This window comes from Oryzias latipes, chromosome 10, assembly GCF_002234675.1.
Source record: "Oryzias latipes chromosome 10, ASM223467v1".
In the NCBI taxonomy this organism is placed as follows: Eukaryota; Metazoa; Chordata; class Actinopteri; order Beloniformes; family Adrianichthyidae; genus Oryzias; species Oryzias latipes.
The window spans coordinates 26,967,463-26,977,232 of record NC_019868.2 but is presented as its reverse complement, the minus strand read 5'-3'; positions in this window follow the sequence as shown (position 1 = coordinate 26,977,232).

Here is a 9,770-nt window from a genome sequence, read left to right as displayed (position 1 = left end):
TGTGTAAAGTGACAGCATTATACACCATGCACGACATTTTGAAAATTAATCAAAGAAAAATCCAGACACGGAACACGCACTTTAAACTGTACATTGCAACTGTTCACAGCATTGTGTACCTGGGGGGAAAACACACATTTACAACAACTATAATCTTCCTTTGGCTCAGTAAACCGTACGGCAGTAGTTTTTGAACTAATAAACTCTGTGCTGCAAATCAATCATGGATCGTGCTCTCGTCTCCCTGGCCGCATGTTTTTGCAACTACATTGAACTACATTCTTGAGTGTTCAAATCCAAGCTCTTGTCTGTGATGTCATCACAGAGCTTGCATCCATGGCTGCCATAGGGTTATTTGTGAATGTGGACATTAGTGATATACCTTCCTCCTCCAGGAAGAGAAAAACTCCTTAAATTGGATTTAGGAATGGTGCATTTGAAGGAAAAGGCTCCACAAGTAACCTGTCTTATTCTGCCAACCACCTTCAGAGCAGAGTGGTGGAAGCTTGCATTATCCCGAACTACTACACATTTTGTCAGATTGTCGACAGGCTAATCCCTTTCATTCTCAGGGATTATGTCCCTGTAAAGACAATCTAAAAAAGTCAACACACAAAGGTCTTGTGTTTTGTTTGGACCAACATGGGCAATATGTGGGTGAATGCAATTCTTTGAGATTGCATCACACATTGTACCGTAATATTCCCTCCTGTTGGCCCGGGACATCAAAGGTGGCTTACTCTCCAATTCAGTTGCTTCCACGAAAGCGACAGTGCCCAACCGTGTTGTGGAGGTTGGGCAAACTGTTGTGCAAAGTTTAATATATTGAGAGAAATGCAGCAAGGCCACTGAGAATAAATGTAAAGCCCCACTTCAATCATCGTTTGATCTATTGTAAAAGCATTCCCAGTGGTCTTTTAGTTATGTTTATCCTAAATGAAAAAAAAAAAAAACCTGTGTCTTTTTCTTGGACATAGTTTCTGCATAGCAGCAGGAGATGGCTAAAAGCTCGCCTATTAGTTTTGGGTTGGAGCATTGGCAAAGAGTAAGCCTGCGCTCATTTCCCATCAGCCCCTTGCTTAAACTCTCTCCTTCTAGCTTACAGCCCCTCACAACTTCAACCTAACATTGATGGTGCAATCAAAATGGCGAGCAATAATGGCGATATCCAGCCTTACAGTTTTGAGTCAGGCGCCAAGTCAGACGAGAAAAACAAAGACAAATATGGATCTATTTGTCTGCAAGTGGATGCATCAGAATGGAGTGGCGCAGGGAGCTTGTAGCCCACCGATTGTAGTTTGTCCGTAACAACTACAGGCTTTTTCGAGAGACACCTTTTGTCCACCACAATTTGAACAAAGAAATGCTCAAAAATGCAAGTTTATTCTTAAATTTCTTTATAGATGTCCTCTGTGAGGAAAAAAATACTACAAAAACATGTTAAACCACAAAAAAACCACAAATGTTATCAGAGTGGGACTTTAAATGAAGCAAAAGTGACTTTTTAATGTTCGTTTTGCTTAAATTTGTAGGTATCACAGCTATAAAAACAACATGACAGGAAGTTAAACATCTGATTACATTCTGTACTTTTTTTTGTTTCACTGTCAATGGAAAACATATATATATATATATATATATATATATATATATATATATATATATATATATATATATATATATATATATATATATATATATATATATATATATATATATATATAAATAAAAAGAAATCCTTGAGACTAAACAATAAGGCTTTTAGTTTCCATTGTGATCAGACTTGTGGGTGATGACAACCTCACTCCACAGAGAGCAGGAGGAGTCGGTGGTTCAACAAAATAACCACCCATCTATCAGGAGCAAAGCAAAGAGTATGCATGATAGTGTGTGCATGTGAGACAAAGTGAAAGGAGCTGAACCAAGAATAAGTGGCGGGTGGATAGAAACCCCCTTTAAATGTGGTGCAGGCCTGTTCCAAACTAACAACTCAAAGAAAAATGGTATTGGCTACTGAATAATAATAATACTAATGCTAATTTATTAATAATATAAAAGTGTATTTGTGCAAACGTGTTTGTCTTTAACAAGAACTAAAAGAAACACACAAAAAAGACAACATTTTTTCAGAAGGAGCACAAAGAACTTGAGTTGTTTATCGCCTGTCCCAGACGAGAAGTGTCCTTGCAAGTGGCAACCTTCAAATTGGCAAACAAGCCTGCAGGGAAAAGGGAGTATTTACAGCTCCAAAGTCAGTGGAGTGCTCTTGAATTCAACAATGCATTATTAATCCCAGAGGGGGGAGTAAAACCTTTTAATTTTCTCACAGGTCAAATAAACCATTAAGTGATGTGATGAGATCTCAGAATAACAGCAGAGTTCTATTTTAGCTGATCAAAGCGCTGCCCCACCATTGTTGCAGGACAATCACCACGTCTGAGGGCACTGGATGGGTTATTTTTAAGCAGGTGACGGGGCGGTGTTGGACAGGTTCCCATTGTTTTCAGGCTGGCATTGAGCTATCACTGTGTTTTTGTGTGTGTGTGTAAGTGAGTCAGACTGAGAGATCCAGGCACTTGACAGAGGGGAAGTGTTTGCGAGTAGCGTCTGGCAGGCTGACCACCTCACAATAGCCGCAGCGAGGACAGGACATCCTGCTTGCTGCTGGAGAGAAACACAACGCCGCGAACACCAGTAGATGTGCTCAAGCGCCATCAGTGTCGGCGTTGAGGAACGTCGGCTGTGTGAGCGCACACACACTGCAGAAAAACAAGCATGTTTCCCTCATGACGTTTCATAACAGAATCCTTGGAGGCTTGTCCAGTGGATGTTCAGCTTTGCACAGCTGGATGAGCACAAACACCCCCCACCCTCCCTGCAGTTCTGATAACAACAGAAAAAAAGTATTTTGGAACAGATTTCAAGAGGAATTTTCATGAAAAAAAAAGTGTGTAAGATTTGTTGCTGCAAAATATCTGCTCCATTTCCAGGTGTGCAACCTGATGGTTCAGACACTAATGCCCCCCTCAAACCATCAGATACACAGGCTACGTCCAAACTCCCCAACTACCCCCTAACTACTAAAAAAATAGAGTGCGGGACTATCTAGTGCCCCGCATTGTTTTTGTTTTTTAACAGCAAATGTGACATCACTGATTTTCCAAAGTCAAAACTTAATTTTTACAAAATGTATTTATGAATCCACTTTGTGTGTGTGTGAGTAAAATTATGATGGTTTTATGAAAAAAATGAAATTACATTTTTTTTACATAGAAAAAATCTAGAGAGATTCAATTCACACTGACTTTTCGCAGAGACTTCTGGGAAATTTCCAGCGTTCTGGATTTTGGAAATGTAGATTCAAACGGCCCTACAAAAGGTCAAGCACACATATTTTGCTCTAAGTAGTGAGTAGTGAACACATTTGTACGGAGCCCGTGTCCTGACATTAAGATATAAAAATATATCTTGTTCCCACAGGTTATTATGTCGTTCGCACAAAATACTATTCCGTTCCCACAAGATACTATTCCGTTCCCACAAGATACTATTGCGTTCCCTCAAAATACTATTCCGTTCCCTCGAAATGATTAACTCGTGCGAACGCAATAATTATGTCGTTCGAACGCAATAATTAATCCGTTCGAACGCAATAATTATTCACGTCATAAGTCATTCACGCGGATATGCTCTCTGTATGCCGGCAAAAGCCGCTTTCAGCGGTAACTTCCGTGTCTCTGTGACCCATATTCGTTCAAAAAAGGAACATGAAAAACAAAAATGATCACTTTATTACCGTCTCAATGAATATAAGAAAAATATCAAAAGATTTATGATAACTAGGCTGTTTTGTCATACGATAGCTCCTGCTAGGCTACTACTAGCTCCGCCGCAGAGCTCTCTGATCATATATGCCGGCATTTGGGCAACTGGCTGGTCTGTTGTCAGACAGCTGATATTGTAGTTTAGGGTCGAATAGGAATAATAATATTCAGGACTTGTCTTTTATTAACTTTAGCAGTCAGTATCTTTACATTCGAAGGCTATTAGGCTACATGCTAACTGACTAGCCGATCATTTCCTGTTATTAATTTACGTCATAGATTTACAGCAGATACCTTCACATTTCTGTCTGTGTGTGTCTCATTACATTGCATTGAAGACACGGAGGATGTTTAGAAAACAGATTTATTTATTTCAAAAAGCACAAAAGCATCCATCGTATTCACGTTCACATCATCTGGTACGCCCTCAGTCATCTTGCTGCAAAAGCCGCTTCCTGCCGCTACTTCCGTGTCTCTGTGAGCATTCAATAGGGGTAAAAATAAAAGCAAGAATAGTCGATCTGTTATTTTCTCGATGAAAATCTGAAAAATATCATATTAAGCTGGATGCTTCGCCTAAAGCACTTACCTTTAGCTTGTAGCATAACAACAATAGCAGTACGTCCCGTTTCCCAGAGTGCTTTGCTGCCAATCACTAGCCAATCACCGTGTCCCTGTGACCAAGGTCTAACAACAAGACCAATAATTGGCCAGTGATTGGCAACGGAAGGGAACGGAATAGTATTTTGAGGGAACGCAATAGTATCTTGTGGGAACGGAATAGTATCTTGTGGGAACGGAATAGTATCTTGTGGGAACGGAATAGTATTTCGTGCGAACGACATAATAACCTGTGGGAACAAGATATTAATCTGTGGGAACAAGATATATTTTTATATCTTAATGTCAGGACACGGGCTCCGTACATTTGGACCCAACCAAGGTCTCTTTTCATTTTAGAATGTACTATACATCTTTTTTTTTTTCTAAAAAAATAAAATAAAAAAAAGACTCACCAATTTAATTTATCTGGCTGTCATTTTTATCTTATCTCATTTAACCGAATTGGTTCCAGGATTTCTGACTGATGTTCTCTTTTTCACTGCTTTTTGAAAACACCATTGTTTTTAGAATTAGGTTCTCGTTTCTGTTTGTTTTTTAATATATTTTGGTTTCTGGAACATTGTTTTTACTTTTGACTGTTTTTTTTCAAATTTGTTTTGCTTTTTTTTAATTATTGTTGTGATCTCTGATATGTTTTTGCACATCAGGGCCACCGTACACCACACATCTAATGATTTGTAAAACTGACTCATGCAGTGCAACATGCGGCTCTTTACTAACTAGAAAAGTATGAAGTTTGTTCTCTTCTGGATTTATAGCAGCCTCAAAAAAATCCTAATCAAATCTGAATCAACGTTGTTTTCTGCAAAGGGATTTAAATAGCAAAATCCTTAATAGGTCGTCCATTTTTATCAGGTAGATGCAGAAGTCAAAACTGCAGAAAATGCATCCAGGCCAAAACAAATTTAGTTCAGATTATCAACACAAAGTGAGATTTTTATACATTTTCAAGATTTTCAAGCTGCTGTGAAGGAGACAAGGAAGCTTATCAGTGCCAATAAAGTTCAGATTTTGATTCTTTAGTATTACTCTTCTACATAGAACAAAGCTATAGGTATGTTTTTAATTTGTTTTCCAAATAGAATCTAGTACAGAAGAAGGTCTTCTCTTGACGTCCCACTCTGATCATCTTTTAATGTATTTCCAAAGCGTCCCAGTGGTCTTTTAATTATTATTTTCCTGATTTCAGCCAAAATCAATAAAGCTGTGTCGTTTTCTAGGTTATAGTTCCTGCAGAGCGGCAGCTCTTTAGAAATTCGCCCCTGAGTTGTGGGCGAAACTGCCCCCTTGCCCCTCCCCGGTGCTGAGAGCTTGGTGAAGGGAGTTAGCGTATTTTTTACATCACAAATACAAACTTTTTGTTTTCAGATTCACAATGATTTCAGTAAAGTAGTGTTCAGAAATGCAAATTTAAGCTTAATTTTCTTAATACATGTTCTCCATCGTCTGAAAAACGGCACAAGAATTTGTTAAAAACCACAATTTTCAGATGTTTGCGGCCAGCTCCAAAACAAGTGAGCTTTCATCTAGAAACGCCAGCTGCTTCACTTGTTTGCTAAATTAAAATCCAGATGTGAATGTACCAATTAGAAATATGCATGTTATTTTTTAACTAACTAGGTATTTTGTCTTTAAAGATCCAAGCTGCTTTGGTTTGGTTGAGAAGATGAAACTTCTGCGGATAGTTTTTAGTCATTTTGTGGAAGCAAAGTTTGACAAAACGACTCCCCCCCCCCACACACACACACAAAAAAATAAAAAAATATATTGCAAACATCTAAGGCGGCCCATCCAAGCGTCTGCTGGCATTTAATAATTGGATCAGCCCAAACACGTTGAAGGTTAGGCTGCCGTGCAGAAGCATCCTCCCACTCCTCCCACCTCTTTCCAAGAGTTTGGTAACAGGCCCGAGCCCAGATGCCCCGGCTAAAGCTCTGAGAGTCCCGCCAACCAGAACAAAGACGCCGTTACTGCACCGACCTCCTCCTTCCTTTAACCTCCTCTCTTCTCCTCACCCGGCCTCCTTCCCTTTGATGCGATGATGACTGTATTTCCTTGCCGTCCTCTGCTCGCGTCGGTCCATCCTCACATTTGCCAGCTCCAGAGGGTTTTTAAGGGCCGCCCCGTCGTGCCATACATACCTCTGCCCTGACAACAGCGCCGGACAAAGGCGGCAAAGGAACACGGGAGTCTTGGGCTTTTCAGGCTTTGCGGCCTGATATTAACACGAGTGCAGACGGGTGTTTTTAATGTGGAAGTCTGGATCTGACCTTTGCCCTTTGGAAGCAGCGTTCATCCCCTAGCCTTGGTAGAAATGGAGCACGCCGGGAGAAGCTCTGCAGGAATAACCGGAGACGGAGCGGAGGCCGTTTGAACCCAACCCCAAGAGGTTCAGCGTGAGGCCGGCATGCGTGAGTGCTCGCCCTGCAGACTGAGAGGCGAGGCAGACGAGCTGACCAGACTGACCTCGGCCTGTGCAGACAGAGCTGTCGGTCTCTGTGATATAATGAGACGATTTCCCTCGTCTCAGGCTGCCCCTTAAGCCAACTGTCAAAGATTTCATCAATTCCTTTTGCTAGTGTGGCCTCTTGAGGGGTAAATTGGCAAACACAGAGGGATAATTTCATTTAGTTCACTTCTAATCTGCTTTCCTGGCACGATTGAGCTGACAGGGGACCCTGGTTGGCGAGTGCTCAAGCACTGGTGTATGCCCCAGATGAGTCTTCCTTTTAATCCTCATATTTATAACGCTAGACGCATGTCTCATGTATTTCAGATAGAAAGACTTCATATAAAACAAAAGGTCTGAGTCAGAGTACAGCCCATCTAACCACAGACACAATATGGACCGGATTGTAGCTGTCTCCACTCATGACGAATTTTCCAAAACAAGAAGAAAACGACGAAAAACACTTTGTGAGATTTTATCAACAATGACCTCCGCCTAAAAATTTAGTAAAAAAAATGTGTACAATTCTTAAAAGCACAAATGTGAGTTAAAATGCAAACAGTTCTACTATTGTCGAAACAATTTGTGTGCCTCAAGCGGGCCTCTTCTGTGGTCCACCCCCAATAAAAATCCTTTACAAAACTGTATTTTTAACAGGTGGAAAATTACAAAAGATGTAAACTCCTCCCATAATCATAACCTTAGCAGTCCAGAGTGTTTTTTCATTTGCACTTTGCAATTTACTCGATTAACGTATTAATCTGCTTTTAACTGCAATGCTTGACATCCATCACTTTAGCACGAGCCCAGCTTCTTTTTAAAAAAAGATACTGTATGTTATTTATTATGTTACACAATAATCAACCCCAAACTGTCTCAAAAACCCAATTCTGTGGGGTAAATTTTTACTGTAATAATCACAGAAAATTGTATCAAAGCTGTTTTTATATTTTATAACAAAATATCAAACATGTAGAAACAAAATAAAAATGTATGAATCTACAATGCATCACGACCCTGATGCATAATTGAAAACTTTTTGAAACCTTTATGTTGCATTTTGAATGAAAACAATGCGGGGGGGGGGCAGTTTTATTCCTGCGTCATTGTAAGCAGTCGATGCAATCGACAAACTCACTGCTGAGGGTTTAAAATTAAAAATGTTCCACTCCTCATTATCAAACAAAATGAATATTGCTAAAGGCAAGGAAAAAGTAAACTGACCATGCTGGAAAAACAAAAAAAACATTTATCAGATCCTTGTATGACAGCTCCAAGGCCCCACAGACCCCTGACCCCCAGGTCCACTGCGCCCGACGTGGGCACACCGGGCCGGGTGGCTCGGAGGACCCGGAACAAGAGATGCCAGAGGACGAGCAGGGCCAAAACTCTGGGAGCCCAGACACAAACACCCCAGCCAAGGGTGAGAAACGTACACAGTCTAAAATGTAGGAAGAAAAAAAAGAAAACAATGTAAAAACAGCCAAAATATGGACATTAAAATAAGTTAATGCATAAAAGGTCTAAAACACCTGGAATATACGGTAAATTAGAAGAAGTTAATACGTAAAAAAGGACAACTTGACTAAAAAAGCATTAAACAAATAAATATATGATCAAATATTGTATAAAATATAAGAGTAAAAATTCTAGATCCCACATACTGTATGAGATCTAATTAATGAATTAAATTGATTTGTCTTTAGTTTCTTCTAAAAAAACCTCCTCATGCATGAGTGAGTTTCTTCCGGCTCCCTACCACAGTCCAAAAAATGGGCTGAGTAGGTTAACCCTTGTGCTATCCTATGGGGTCCAGATGACCCCCCCCCCCTTACAATGACACCAGTGAAGATCACAAATCATTGAAGAAAAAAGGTTCAGAGCACTGTCTAGTGGGTCTAGATGACCCAACTCCCAATGCTAAAGTGCCTAGGATAGCACAAGGGTTAAAACAAAAGCGGCTGGACGGCTCAGTTGGCTGCGTGTAGGACTAGCACATGGGACATCCGGAGTCATTTCTCAGGGGGTGCAATGAGCTTCATCCAGTGTGGGTCATTGCGCAAGACCCTTCACGCTACTGGCTGTGAACCCACAAGGGGTCCCTGTGCCGGTCCCCAGCCCAAATAGATTGCAGAGTTGTGTCAGGAAGGGCACACGGGGTAAAAATCTCCTCCAAACCCGTGCGGTTCAGTGAAAGCTGAATCGCCTGAACAACACTAAGCCGGTGAAAAAAAACCTCTTTATCAAAACATTTCTGTTGTAAAACATCACAACAGGTTGTGTAGACACGTGGTGGCACAAAAATCAGAAATGCTTCTTCCAAAATGCAGATCACTTCTCAATATTTCTGGACAATATTTAATTAAAAAATGGACTACAAACGCATCAAAAATTTACAAATAACGTCTCTAAAGTTTATTTTTTTGCTCACAGTGTTTTGTATGCAGCTTGTTTGATGACCTTCCACACTTGGATGCATGTTTTGCTCCAGCTGGGGGGGGGGGCATTGTTTTCTCCTTTACCATTCAAGGCCGGAGGCCTCATCTTCCTCTCGGAGGGCCCAGTAGCCGTTGGCGTTGCCGTGGCAACGCATGTCCGTGAATTTGAGGCGTTTGAAGGGACGTTAAATGGCTGGGTTGTTTTTGTTTGGATGTTGTGTTCCAATATCAACACAACAGAGTAATATACTTCACTTTTAGTTGGACGAGGCCCCGCGGCTTCTCAGACAAAAGGATGCTGTTTGATGCTGTTTAAAAGTAAAATGTAATGCTTTTTAAAAATGTATATATGTTTTAAAGTCCCACTCCTATCATCTTTGTTATCTTTTTTCAAAGTATTCCCTTTTAAGTATGATTATATCGTTTTTAGCCAAA